The sequence below is a fragment of the Rutidosis leptorrhynchoides genome, chromosome 3 (assembly GCF_046630445.1).
Source record: "Rutidosis leptorrhynchoides isolate AG116_Rl617_1_P2 chromosome 3, CSIRO_AGI_Rlap_v1, whole genome shotgun sequence".
NCBI classification, from domain to species: Eukaryota; Viridiplantae; Streptophyta; class Magnoliopsida; order Asterales; family Asteraceae; genus Rutidosis; species Rutidosis leptorrhynchoides.
In genome coordinates this window covers 206,466,892-206,482,455 of record NC_092335.1, presented here as the reverse complement: position 1 = coordinate 206,482,455, position 15,564 = coordinate 206,466,892, and the positions used below count along the sequence as shown (strand labels likewise).

The following is a 15,564-nucleotide window of genomic DNA, read 5'->3' as shown; positions in this document are numbered from 1 at the left end:
ACCCCGCCCATCGTGTCCGATCGAGTGTATATGGTAATTTATAGGGACGCCCAATTGTAAATCTTTATATTAACATTAACAAACTTTCATTTAGTTAAACAAATATAAAGCCCATTAATAGCCCATAGTCTAGTTTCCACAAGTGTCGTTCTTTTATCCAAACCCCAATTATGGTACAAAGCCCAATTACCCAATTTTAGTAATTAGCCCAACATCATGATTACTTCGTTTTAAATAAGCATAATAATAACTTAGCTACGAGACATTAATATAAAAAGGTTGAACATAACTTACAATGATTAAAAATAGCGTAGCGTTACACGGACAGAATTTCGACTTACACCCTTACAACATTCGCTAACATACCCTTATTATTAGAATTATAATTAAAATTAAAATATAAATTATAAATATAAATATATTTACGTTGAAGAGGAAGAGAAAAAGGATGATTAAAACTCGTCAGAAAACTGGCTATTTATAGGACCTGACCAGCAAGTCGCATGGTTTTGTGCTTCTGGCCATGCGAGTCGCATGGCCACCCTGGATTCAGCCAACTACTTTTGTTTTCTTCTTGCCGACGTAATATAATAATAATAATATATATAATATATAATTATATATAATTATATATATATTATATTATATTCTTGTGCATAGTAGACTAGATATTTTTGGTCCGTTGCGTCGGGCGTTTCTTCTTGGCTCAGGTCCCGGTTCCGGATTTTCGGACGTCCTCGCGTATAATTTAATATCTTGTACTTTGCGTTTTGAATCTTGTACTCTTGTGATTTCGAGACGTTTCTTATCAATAATTGGAACCTTTTTGATTGTCTTTTGTTCTTTTGAGCTTTTTGGTCGTTTGCGTCTTCAAATCGTCGAATCTGTCTTTTGTCTTCACCTTTTATTATTTAAACGAATATCACTTGTAAATAGAACAATTGCAACTAAAAGCTTGTCTTTCTTGAGGAATAATGCTATGAAATATATGTTCGTTTTTAGCATTATCAACATCAATCGCTTCCCGGCCAAAAATCTCTCAACGGGTCCCAAGTCACGCCATAAGTATCTTGGCACGCTTGATACGGGTCATAATACGGATCCGGTCTCGGAGGCGTCACGGCGGTGTAGTCCGGAATAGTGGTTTGCGTAGGAATGTACGCATCCGGCACATGACGCATCTGCCGTTGGAGCTGCCTCTGATGAATTTCCCACTGATTGTGGGCCCGAATCCCTCGAACATCATACTCTATCCTGTCAACACGGTCGCCCAAATTACCAACCTCTGTCCGAACCTGACCCAAACTCGTGTTAAGCGACCCATAGTTACCCTGGTGCCACGTCATCAACTCCTCATTATGACGGCGCTGCTCGTCATACATACGCTGATTATGCGCAACCTGATCATTATAAAATGTACGACTATCTTGGAACTCGAGATGCAGCCCGTCAACACTATTCACCAACCCATTAAAAGCTTCCTCATCGGGAGCCCATCCTCCCCGAACATTACCACTAGAACTCCCTGCTTCATACGTGGACCCAATACCACGTCCTCTACCTTGACCTCGACCTTGCTCTTGCTGTTGTTGTTGACCTTGACCCTGTTGTTGCTCTTCATCCTCTACCAAAACCCAACCGTTCGGTCCTCGCCTAATAAAATCGGCTTTAGCGAAAAACAAAATGTTTGTTACCATTGCTTCGACCCCCGCGATAGTACACCTATCAGTAGGCACAGAAAATGCCTCAGCTATACGTGTCACAAAATGGCCCCCTAACAACGGGCGCTCGGGACGATTATCTTCACCGATTTCCTGAAACCAGGACCCCAACATAGTCGGCACATCAATTGCCTCTCTCGCTTTTATCTGCTGGAGGATCCAAAGATCCTTTCTTTTGATTTTGTTTGCATTCCTCCGGGCCATGAACATAGTAGCAATCATTTTAAAAAGAATACGGTCCACCGGACGTCGAAGATTAGACTGAATGCTTCTACTAGAACTGAAAGCCCTAACCCCCGGATTAATGATCGTCGGCCAATACTCACTTTCACTAAACTCGCCGTCACCGAATACCCTGCACCCCAACAAATGGTACCCTAAATCGATGTCATCATTTAACTCGGGGTACAAACCCAACGCCCGAGCTAACTCAACTTTACTCATTTGACGGTCCGCCCCGCCAAGCCTAAATATCAAAAAGTCCGAATCACGAGGAGCAACTCGGGGCCGACAACTTACAGTCGAAAAGAACTCGACAGTCAATTGCTCATACACATCTTCGTTAATCTGAAACAAACGCTCATACGGTCTCAACTCATTACCGCTATACGTAACCCATAAGTATCCGCGCAATTCTCGATAAGCTTGAACACATTCATTTCGAAGTGGCGTCCAATCCAAGTAGTAGGTTTGCTCAATCGGACGAGCAAGATTGATGTTAAACCTTTGTTCCAAACCCTCAATATTACCAACTTGGGTCAACCACAATTCAGGGTTGTTCGGTGGTTGTTGTGGTGGGTTACCTCTTGTTCTCTGCATTCATGAAACAAGTAAAGAAAACAAACACAAAACTCAAAAGTTAGTGTTAGTCATCATAATAAGCACCAAACACCTTTACAATCAATCCTTGTTTCATGCTAAATCACTCTCAAATACAATAACCATTTAAACCAATAACTCTTTTGAAAACGTTTCAAAAACTAACTCTCAACCAAATCACATTATCCATAAACAAATAATTCATAACCAAAACACGACCAACATGATTACTTATAACTCCTTTAAATTCCAAAAATCCAATCAACTTCATCATGTTAGCAACTTTTACAAATTCAACAACCATTAAACAAAAGCTTCATCTCAATACAAAATCATATACTTAATCATCACTAGCATGGCATATCACATAATTCGAACAATAAAGCATAAGTCATTCAAAACAAAGTGACCCGCCCATATGGACACTACCCCACACTAGTTCAAAAACATATGAACAATTCAAAGAACATCACACTTTCAAGCAATAAACCCCTTTTTACTTACAAAATTCGGACCTTTAACCCTACAAACCCTAGGTTCATGTTAAACTTCTAAAAACACCAACTTTAGCATAAAATCAAAGCATATAAACAATATCTAACAAAAACCCATGACTAATTGAATCATATAACCCAAATTAAAGCAACCCACACTAATTCATCATGACAATTAAGAATTAAACAAGCAATTAACATATAATAAGATGAAATTAGTAAAGAAAGGAACAAATTCGGACCTTCTTAGGTGCCATTCTTGAAAGATTAAGGTTACTTGAAACAAGAAATTAAACTTTGTAGAATTAGGGTTTTGAAAGATCAAAGGATTTGTAGGTGTTTAAGAGATGTAAGAATGAAAATAATTGAAGTGAAAGGGTATAAAAACAGCTGGTCACCCGTTTCTAAATTGTGGGGATGTAAAAATTCGGATTGACTTTAAATAAAAACCCAAAAACAGCTGGCTGACAGGGTGGCGCGGCGCTCCAGGATATCGCGCGGCGCGCAGTGTTTTCGCGCGGCGCGCCAAAGTCTCGCGCGGCGCGCAGAATAACTAAAAATTGATGCCGAGCTGTTTTCAAATACTGGTACTTCAGAGATACTCAAGTGGCGCGGCGCGCCCCCTATTGGAGCGGCGCTCCATGTACTGTAACTTCAAAAATTCGCATTTATAAGCAATAAAACCCAGTTTTCTCGCCATAAAACAACCAAACCATCCCCAATAAAAACTAAACATGATCGTAATGCACATATTATCAAACTAGCACCAAAAATATACAAACTTTACAACAACGTGAACCTTATTTAACGAGTCGTTCACACGACTCGTCCCCAACTTCAAGTGGCGTTGGGATCGGGTTCAACGTGAACCTCGTCATCAATCCCTAACGGACCATCAACATACTTCTTCACACGATGTCCGTTAACCTTAAAGGTAATACCATTCGCATTTTTTAACTCAATCGTACCGTATGGGTACACCTTAACAACCTCAAATGGTCCCGTCCACCGGGACTTAAGTTTTCCCGGTAAAAGCTTCAATCTAGAGTTAAACAAAAGCACTCGATCGCCTTCGTTAAACTCTTTTGGACCCTTTAACTTCCTATCATGCCATTGCTTGGTCTTTTCTTTATAAATCAATGAATTCTCGTACGCATCAAGGCGTAATTCACCAAGCTCATTCAATTGCCCCGCCCTTAGGCGTCCGGCTTCCTTCAAATCTAAATTGCACTTTTGAAGTGCCCACATAGCTTTATGCTCAATCTCCAACGGGAGATGGCACGCTTTCCCATAAACCAACCGATAAGGAGTGGTTCCAAGTGGCGTTTTGAAGGCGGTTCTAAACGCCCACAAAGCTTCATCGAGCTTATTTGCCCACTCCTTCGGATTCGAACCCACAGTTTTCTCAAGAATACTTTTAAGAGCTCGATTGGTATTCTCAACTTGTCCGCTCGTTTGGGGATGGTATGAAGTAGAAACTTTATGGACAACTCCATATCGCTTCAATACCTTCTCCATTTGAGCGTTACAAAAATGAGTACCCCTATCGCTAATTAAAGCTTTAGGAGTTCCAAATCGAGAGAATAAACGCTTAAGGAACGAAATCACAACTCGTGCATCATTTGTGGGTAAAGCTTGCGCTTCGGCCCATTTAGACACGTAGTCAATGGCAACGAGTATGTAACTATAATTCTGAGATTTCGGAAATGGCCCCATAAAGTCAATTCCCCAAACGTCAAATACTTCACAAACTTGGATGCTTTGTTGAGGCATCTCATCACGTTTGGTGACTTTACCGGCCCTTTGGCACGAATCACATGACTTACAAACCAAGTGGGCATCTTTGAAGATTGTCGGCCAATAAAAGCCGGCATCATAAACTTTACGCCCCGTAATTTGGGGTCCAAAATGCCCACCGGTAGGCCCACTATGGCACTCGGTCAAAATACGCATACACTCATCACCGGAAACACACCGGCGGATAATACCATCGGGACAACAACGAAAAAGATAGGGATCCTCCCAGAAATAGTACTTAAGGTCACTGAAGAATTTCTTCCTCTTTTGATGTGACCACCCTTTCTCCAAGAATCTCCCAACGAGATAATTAGCAATGTCCACGTACCACGGCTCATCAACCTTATCCACCTTCATGAGATATTCGCCGGGAAAATCATCACGAATGGTCGTCTCATCGAGAACCTCACGGGAGGGGTTCTCAAGACGTGAAAGGTGATCGGCCGCCAAGTTTTCAGCACCCTTTTTATCCCGGATCTCCACATCAAATTCTTGCAAAAGCAAGATCCATCTAAGAAGTCGTGGTTTTGCATCCGGTTTAGCAAAAAGGTACTTTAGAGCAGAATGGTCCGTAAAGACAATAGTCTTAGATAAGACTAAGTAGGACCGGAACTTATCAAACGAAAAGACCACCGCAAGGAGCTCTTTTTCAGTGGTAGTATAATTTAATTGTGCTCCTTGCAAGGTCTTGCTTGCATAGTAGATGGGTCGGAAATGCTTCTCGACCCTTTGACCCAAAACTGAGCCAACAGCGAAATCAGATGCATCGCACATAAGCTCGAACGGAAGGGACCAATTCGGAGCAATTATGATTGGCGCATTGATGAGTTTCTCCTTCAAAAGCTCGAATGCCTTTTGGCATTCGTCGGAGAATTTCCACGGGGTGTCCTTTTCAAGGAGTTTATTCATCGGGTTTGCGATCTTAGAAAAATCTTTAATGAATCGCCGGTAAAAACCGGCGTGCCCGAGAAAACTCCTAACACCCTTAACATCGGTAGGAGGTGGAAGGTTCTTAATAGCGGTAACCTTTGCGGGATCCACCTCTATACCGTTCTTAGAAATCTTGTGCCCGAGAACTATGCCCCCTTGAACCATGAAATGGCACTTCTCCCAGTTGAGCACAAGATTAGATTTTTCGCACCTGACCAACATCCGTTCTAAATTAAGAAGGCATGAATCGAAAGTGTCACCGAAGACCGAGAAGTCATCCATGAACACCTCCATGCAATCTTCGATCATGTCATGGAATATGGCCATCATGCACCTTTGAAAAGTGGCCGGAGCATTGCAAAGGCCAAAGGGCATGCGTCGATAAGAGAACGTGCCATACGGGCACGTGAAAGTAGTCTTCTCTTGGTCCTCGGGCGAGATAGGAATTTGAAAATACCCCGAGAAACCATCGAGAAAGCAATAGAAACTGTTTCCCGCCAACCTCTCTAGCATTTGATCCATGAAAGGTAGCGGGAAGTGGTCTTTACGTGTGGCGTCGTTCAACTTACGGTAGTCGATACAAACACGCCACCCCGTGACAGTCCGGGTGGAAATTAACTCATTTTTATCATTGGTGGTAACAGTCATACCACCTTTCTTAGGTACACAGTGTACCGGGCTAATCCATGGACTGTCAGAAATCGGGTAAATCAGACCTGCATCAAGGAGCTTTATGATCTCTTTCTTCACGACATCTTGCATGTGCGGGTTCAACCTCCTTTGGCGTTGCACCACAGGTTTGGAGTTATCCTCCATTAGGATTTTGTGGGTGCAATAGGAGGGACTAATACCCTTAATGTCGTGAATCTTCCATGCAATGGCCGGTTTATGGGCCTTTAGCATGGTTACAAGCTCAGTTCTCTGACCTGCTGAAAGAGAAGAAGAAATAATTACCGGAAGCTTAGATTCCTCATGCAAGTAAGCGTATTCCAAATGATCTGGAAGTGGCTTCAATTCAAGCTCGGGAGGTTCTTCAATTGAAGACTTGCTCCGGTAATTTGAATCACGTTCAAGTTCTTTGAACTCCTCTTCAGTCGGCTCATAGCCGTTTTCCATCAAGGTGGTTAAAATATCCACCTCCTCAACCTGCACATCCTCATCAATCTCAACCAAAGAGCACTCTCCTGAACCCTGTAACTCTGGGAATTCCTGCAAAAACTCAGACTGGACATTCACAGTGTTAAGAAAATAACATGTATCATCAGTGTAACCAGGGTATTTCAAAGCATGGTCGATTGAGAATGTTGCACTCAAATCGTCTATCCGAAGGGTCAACTTTTGGCCATAAACATCAATCATACATCTAGCAGTATTTAAGAATGGCCGACCCAAAATTAGTGGAATCCTTTCATCCACTTCCATATCCAAAACCACAAAATCCGCCGGAAAAACTAACGACCCGGTCTTTACTAGCATATTCTCTATGATTCCACGAGGGAATTTAATAGAGCGGTCGGCTAGCTGCACAGCCATACGCGTGGGTTTTAACTCCCCGGGGTCTAGCTTTAAGTAAATAGAATAAGGCATTAAATTAATGCTAGCCCCCAAATCCGCCAAAGCCCTCATACAGTCCAAATTACCAAGTAAACAAGGAATGGTAAAACTTCCAGGATCTTCAAGCTTCTCGGGAAGCTTGTTTGCAACAACCGCTGAGCATGCGGCATTCAACCTGACTGAAGACACGTTCTCCAGTTTCCGCCTGTTAGTCAGCAAATCCTTAAGAAACCTCGCATACTTAGGTATACCTGCAATAACATCAACAAAAGGCATATTTATGTTAACTTTTTTAATCAAGTCCATGAACTTGGACTTTTCGGCCTCTAGCTTCTCCAATCGCTGTTTCCTCGGGAATGGGAGCGGTGGTTGATACTCTCTAACTACCGGTTTAGCAGCAACAGTAACCGGCTCCTTAACAACTTTTTCAGCCACCTGTTCCGGCTCCTTTTCCCTTTCTGGTTCACTTTCAACAACCGGCTCACTATCATTAACTAACGGTACCCTCAAATCATACTCGTCGGGCTTCCTCGGTGGATGATACGCTAAACCACTTCGGGTGGTGATAGCATTAACATGCCCGTTTTTCGGGTTAGTATCCGTCTTGCTCGGTAACTCCCCCGGTTTCCTTTCACTACTCTTATTAGCAAGTTGACCAATCTGCTGTTCAAGATTATGAATAGCTGCTTGTTGATTTCGAAACATTTGGTCATTCTTTTCATTATTCTGAGTAACGGTAGTGACAAGTTGAGTCTGAGATATCACTAACTTCTCGATCATAGCCTCAAGGTTGGACTTTTTCTCTTCGACCTGTGGTTTCTGAAAATAACCGGGAGCTTGCTGCTGAAAACCTCCACTAGAACCCGGTTGGAACCTCGAACCCTGATTACCTTGCGGATTATAAGGATTATTGAAATTCCTATTAAACTGAGCACGTCCCTGAAACTGATTGTTATTCTGCTGACTAATATAGTTGACCTCTTCTTTCTGATTCATAGTCAAACCCGCATCACAATCTTTGCCCAGATGCAAACCTCCACAGTATTCACAACCAACCTTCATACCATGAATATCCTTGTTCATCTTCTCCAAATTCCTACCAAACGAATCCAACTTAGCACTGATAGACCCAAAATCATCATAAGCACCTGTACCTGTAGTCTCTGTTCTCTTAACTGAAGCTGAAGGGTAAGATTCATGATCCTGATGCCACTCATGAGAATAAGCAGCTTGCTTTTCAATGATCTCTAACGCCTCTTCTTCAGTCTTATCCATTAACGTACCACCTGCAGCTTGATCAATAGTCTGACGCGTAGGAATATCACAACCTTTGTAGAAAATCTGAACCTTCTGTAAATCATTCAACCCGTGTTGCGGGCACGAGCGTAACAAAGTGGCAAAACGGTCCCAAGCATCAAACAATGTCTCACTGCTCTTTTGTCTAAATTGAGAAATATCTGCTTGAAGTCGAGCAGCTCGAGATGCAGGGAAAAACTTCGACAAAAACTTATCTTCCAAAGTCTCCCAAGATGTAATCGTACCCTCAGGTTGCTTATCTAACCATCTCTTAGCTTCTCCCTTAAGAGTCCAAGGGAAAAGTCTTGTCTTAATTGAAGTGTCGGCAACCTCATGTAGCTTAAACAAGTTACAAACATCATTAAAATTACGAAGATGCTCGTTAGCATCCTCGGTATCTTTGCCATAGAATCGGCAATCAGAAGAAATCAAATTCAGGATCGGCCCTGTAATTTGAAAAGGCTGAGTAATATTCGGTTGAGTAATCGAATTGCCTTGGCCTCCTCGGGTGGCCTTTAGCTTTTCAGCCATAGTCTGAGGACGGGGTGCTTCTCCTTCGGCCATTTCTTCAGTTTCTGTAGTATCAGACGAAGCGTAAGAGTCTTCTTCGTTAAAAATTTCAGGTGGTGTCTCGGGCACCACAGTCTCAGAAGTACTTCCCAAATTAACGTAAGTATCACCCGATGAAACTGATGAATCCACTGTTAACTTTTGCTTCTGACTTAAAGCTTTAAACAACTCTCTTTCAGGCTCGTCAAATGGTTTAACAATTGGAGAATCTGAAGAACGCGTATGTTGCATGCACTACCTGTAACTGCAAGAACACAGCTAACAAACCGATTAAACGCACCGACTCAATTAGAATTAAATTAAACTAAACAGTTAAAATTAACTAAGAACAAACTTAATTATCAAACTTAATTTTCAACACAACTGTCCCCGGCAGCGGCGCCAAAAACTTGATGTGTGAAATCTAGTATATAAATTATCTCTGGAAATATGCCTGGTTAAAGATTACTACACACTTACGGGCAGTGTACCCGATCGTGTAATAGTATAAAAATGGTAATTCCAAGTATCGTTCCAAGGACAGTATTAACGTGAGAATTAAGTTTGAAACTAATAAAAGTAAACTAAGTTAAACTATGAAAATTGAAATTACGAGATAGTTTGTTTTGCGGCTATTTAACGATTAGCCAAATCAAGATAGCTTTGAAAATAAAAGACAATATTTTTGGTTTTTAAGTTTAAATAAAAGAAATGCAGACTCGACAGTAAAATAAAGATATTTGAATTCAATGGATAAAAGAATGTTCGCCTAGATATCCTATTCGCAGTGTTGGATGATTTGTTATTAAGCACTAGTTCTATTAATCAATGCACGCAATTACAGAGTCGGTTTACCCAGAGTTCTCTTTTAGCAAACACGTCAAACTAGGATTAATTGGCTTAGGGTTCCCTTTTACCAAATACCATCTTTCGTTTGTGACTTAGTAACTAGCTAATTATAAGATTAAGATTCAATTGGTTACGCGTTCGCTCCACACAATTCACCCCTATTTTGGTTAATTACGTTACCCGGTTTACCCCCTTGGTCCAGTAAGCACCCAATCGGTTAAGACAAATCAATTGGGAATTAGATCACTAAATTGAAACAGGGTTCCCTTTGTTCAAACAAGATTCACTAATCAACCTAGTAACAATAATTAACACCCACAAGAATGGTTCTTTAATCAAAACTCATAATTAATCATGCATCAATCAATAAAACATTAAAGTATCATCCAAACACTTGCAAATATTCAATCTAGACAAACATATAAAGGTTTTAGCCTACAATCATGGCTGAAATCAAAATAGCAATCAAAAACATAGAATAATTCATTGTTGATAACAAAAGAATAAAACTAATTAAAGATTGAAATCTGAATGATACACGAATCGAGACTTGTTCCCGGAATAATTAATACCTTAGAATGACCTTGAAGATCTCCAAAAATCACCTAAGTTCGTCAAAAAGTGGCTGGAATTCGTCAGGATACGATTATCATAAGTTAGGGTATAATTCGGGCTTTTATAGGAGGGAATTCTGAACCCGGACACAACCCCGCGCGGCGCGCCAATATACCGCGCGGCGCGCCGATCATCTGGAAACTCACATTTGGTTTTCTGACATGCTCGAACTGTTTTTGTAGTTAAATGGCGCGGCGCGCGCCCTTTTGGAGCGGCGCTCCATGTAACAAATGCTGAAACGAAGCTGAAAACTCAATATTAACACCCAAACTCGAACCGAATCAAACCTTTTCACTTGTAAACAACGAAACACGTCCAAAACCATCAAATAACATCAAATTTAACCTTCTTGGTCTTGGAACTCAAACTTTCACAACTTTAACCGAAATAACTCCAAATCGTATCCATAAGGACCAAAATGTAACCGATATCGCTAAGGAAAATGCATATGAAATATGCGATATCACTCAACAATCCTCTTGTTCTTATAGCCGTTAGTGCTATGTATAGCCGTTAGTGCTATGAGAGTGAATAGCCGTGTACAACTATTGATACATAGTGAATAGCCGTGTAGAGCTATTAATACTTAGTGAATAGCTGTGTAGAGCTATTGATAACCTTATTGTATAGCTATGTAAGGCTATGTTAGGGTAGTGCCTTTGGTGCCTTTAATGAACAGCTTGTTGATGCTATTGCTGCTCTATTAGCTGATTGTTTGCCTAGCTCTGTATGTTACAGATGTTTAATGCTATATTATATGATAGCTATGTAAAGCTATGTTCACATGCCCATGACTAGATGCATGATCCCTAAAGGCTAGGCTTGGTACTCGATAGTAATATCTGTTGGGATATCTCATTCACTTAGCGTTATGATAATCCCCCACATTATTTCCCCTGCAGGTTATATTGTTTTGCATGCTAGGAACGGGAGAAGATAATCATGCTTGGGTTATGTTTGACATACTGAAGAACTCTGATGTTTAATATAACTATGTATAAATGTTTTGAAAAGTAACACCAGTTTTATTGTAATATATGAATGTTATATGCTTTAAATACTTCCGCTGTGATTTAAAAAAAAACGGTGTTACACAGGGGGCTAAAGTACCAAAATAACATTTTCATAAAAAATCTTAAATAAACTCCACCAAAATATTCAACTGATCATATCTTCTCGCTCTCAAAGAGTTAAATTTTTTCGGCATCATCGTTAAACTCGAAATAATTTTACGTACATAATGTCACTAACTATACTCAAAACGGATTCTTTTTAAAAAACGCTAAATGTTTTGGGTACTTTTCATACACATTGATTTTACGTTAAATTTTTAAAAATCGACAATTTCATAGGTAAACGCGGAGATGCACGTATATTGTTAATTTAAAATAACATTTAAATCTTTCACGGGTTATACCTTTTAGTTCGACTTGAGTTGCACTTCAACGATATCATCGTTAGTCACGAAATAATTTTACAAACTAAACGCAATAAAATACATTGAAAACCGAACCCCCGGCGCGAAGCGAGGGTTCAAAAACTAGTTGAAGCTAGATTGAAGTTAGAGTTTAAATTTATATTTATCCTTATCTTTTAAGTATTGTTTATCCTTATCATTTAGTTTATCCTTTATTTAGCATATATAGTACGATGAACTAGTTTTAAAACTCAGTCGATTGATGTTATTATTTTGAGTGAAATAAATTAAACATGAAGGTTTTGTTTTCCCAACCGAGAAGGTTGTTTACAGTAAAGCCGGGAAGGTTTTGCTATTTATCCTTTCTATTGTTTTAGCCACAATCCTTTCAATACACTATTTGGTATCAGATTCCTGGAATGGCTAAACAAGATGAGATCGAGAGACTGAATCGTAAGATTCAAGATTTGGAAGACATGAAAAATCTCTTGCGTCATATAGAGATGAAGCTTGAACATCCTATATTTTCAAGAGAGGCTCAATCGGATGATTTAGTTTATTCGGTTGATCAAGTTTTTAACATGGAGTACGTCCTCAAACCTTGTGTGGTTGATAACCCCGTACCTATTTATGATACTTACGGTGAGGAAGATAATGATGATTTTTTTGAAAAAATTGTTCACGTTGAAGAAGATGGTGGTTCTTCTATCTTCATCAAGGATCTCCCAATGAGTGTTACACCTGCTATATTGGACGATGAGTTTAAAACGTTTAGTTTCATCAAGTCCAATGACATTCAAGTTCAAAACACCATGCAACATGGATTTTGTTTTGGCTTTGTTAATTTTGTGGCTAATGTCGTCGTAGAAGAAAAGCAAAAGCCACGGGTTCGTGTTTTAGGAAAAATCGACAATGCGCGCAAGGTTAAATTTCCGGATAGTTACAACTATTTGTCACTTTTAAAGTTTTTTATTTGTCCATCGATGACGTAGATTCGAGAACAAGTCTTTTTGAAGAAGGAGAAAATGGTGCATATCCATTTGATCCGGGTTGTCTAGCCCAACAATTAATAGTTAATGTCTATTTTATTTATGGGTTAAAATATTTAGATGTTGGTGTAAGTGGGCTTGAAGAGAAAAGTGGTCAAGAGTAGTTTGAACACATGTGGGTTACATATTGGGCCATAATAAGTGGAAGTAACAATCTGAAAGTGGCGTACGTACAAAGCAAGTTACCAGATTGAAGCTAGATTGAATTTAGAGTTTAGATTTATATTTACCCTTATCTTTTAAGTATTGTTTATCCTTATCATTTAGTTTATCCTTTATTTAGCATATATAGTATGATGAACTAGTTTTAAAACTCAGTCGATTGATGTTATTATTTTGAGTGAAATAAACTAAACCGTCACTACTACACAAAAAGGAATAGAAACCCCCATAAGAAACCGGTTTTTAGAGGAGGGTAAAAAAACAGGTTTCTCAATTGAATAGAGACCGGTTTTTTAAAAGACGGAAATTAGGAACCGGTTTTTAAAAAAAAATGGGTCTCTATTTTAGACAATAGAAACTGGTTTTCTAAAGAAATCGGTTCCAAACAATAGAAACCGGTTTTTTAAAAAAACTGGTCTCTATTTTCCATAATAGAAACCCCTTTTTTCAAAAAACCGATCTGGATGCGTTTTCAGTTCGGAGCGGGTAATGAAAAAGTTAAACATGCTACAAACATCTCTACCTTTCATCTTTATCTTACCTACCATCTATCATCTTTATCTTTACCATCTATCAAAACCTTCACCTACCATCTCTATCTTTCATTTTTCCTTCATTTTATCCTTCTTGGTTGTTTTACTTATTTGTTATTTTTTCAATTTCGTTTTTTCTTTCAAATACTCTATGGTTGTTACTATTTGTTATTGTTTTTTCGTCAATTTCGTTTTTTCCTTCATGGTTATTGTTTTGCAGAACAGATTACAAGTGACTAGTTGGTTTATCTTTCAAACTCTATGTAAACGAGCAAGTTGATAGAACATAATAAAGTGACTATTTGGTAAGTGTTTTGATTTCTTCGCTTTTATATTTGATGTTTACTAGTCAAAGTGCAGATTATATATGAAGAACTCGTCACTTGCCTTCTTTGGTATAATTTATTGTTTTATAAATTGCTGATGAATTGTTTAATATATGATGTTTCGTGTATGGTATTGTTTGTATTAGCGAAGTATGAAGATGAAGATTAGCGAAATTATGAAGATTAGCTGTGGATGATGTTCAGTTGTGCAAGATTAGTCGATGAAGATGCTGCAATTTAAAAAAAAAAAAGAAAAAAGAGAATAGAACCTGTTTTTTTTTCCATAATAGAAACCTGTTTTTATTAAAAAAAAACCCGTTTGAAAAGTCAATTTTCGAAACCGGTTGTAAAACCGGTCTTTACTTTAGAAACCCCGTAGATACAAACCGGTTTTAAAACCGGTTTCAAAAGTCTCAAAAACCGGTTTCAAAAGTCCTTTTTTGTAGTAGTGCGTGAAGGTTTTGTTTTCCCAACCGAGAAGGTTGTTTATAGTAAAGTCGAGAATGTTTTGCTATTTATCCTTTATATTGTTTTAGCCACGATCCTTTCAATACACTAAAATAGCTTACAACATCATAAGAAATGTGGATCTTAATAAGAAACATGAAAATATATTGATTTCATTGTTTACTCATATATATTCAAAACGATATAAAACATTGCTTTCATTTTTAGTAAGTTTTAAGTTGTATATTTCGTCCATTTTTTAAAGATTGGAGTCGTCCATCATACTTGTTAGACTAACGAGTTACAAGTAGAGTCAATAATTAAAAAAATAATTAAAAATAACGATTAAAAAATAATTAGAAAAGGCAACTCATGCGTCGATTATTTAATAATATTAAGTTTTACGAGTCATTTAACAACTATTATGAGTCGATGGGTCAAGGTGACTCGTGAGTCGTGACTATTACTAGTCAAAAAAGTAAGCAAACTTATAGAGCAATATTGAAAGAAACATAAAAAAATTAATAAGGTTTGTTTTAAACAGTGGTCGTTACTCATTGTTGTCAGTAGACGAATCTACCAACGATCCTCGTCATGCTTTACTCTTGAGAACATAAATCGTATATGTTGATTTTCACCTTAAAGGTTTCAATGATATCTAGAGATTATGTAAAAATGTAATCAAATAAAAGATTAGGGGGTTAATGGTTGATCCATCAATTATGTGTTTACAATAAATTGTCAAATGTCAAGTATTCAATTATCGCACTTAATTACATTTTCAACTTTGTAATATATGCATATGATCAACATCGCCTAATAGTTTCTTTTTCATGTGAAACTTGAAAAAGATATTTTGTTATTATTACTCCGTATTTTGTAAGTTACAATATTCCTTTTAATAAATAATTCAAACTATAACTACCAAGGTTAATACTTTAAAAAAGTTTACAAAGAGATGTAATAGTAATTTTTGTACTGTTTCAAGAACCATCAAATTTCTAGT

General features: G+C 38.5%; 1 long non-coding RNA gene across 1 annotated transcript; it reads left to right on the top strand.

Moving 5' to 3' along the window:
- The first annotated feature begins 13,880 nt into the window (after positions 1–13,880).
- On the top strand, positions 13,881–14,374 carry LOC139897702 (uncharacterized). Its single transcript, XR_011776745.1, has 2 exons — positions 13,881–14,090; positions 14,258–14,374. It is a non-coding gene; the product is annotated as an uncharacterized lncRNA (long non-coding RNA).
- Positions 14,375–15,564: the final 1,190 nt, after the last annotated feature.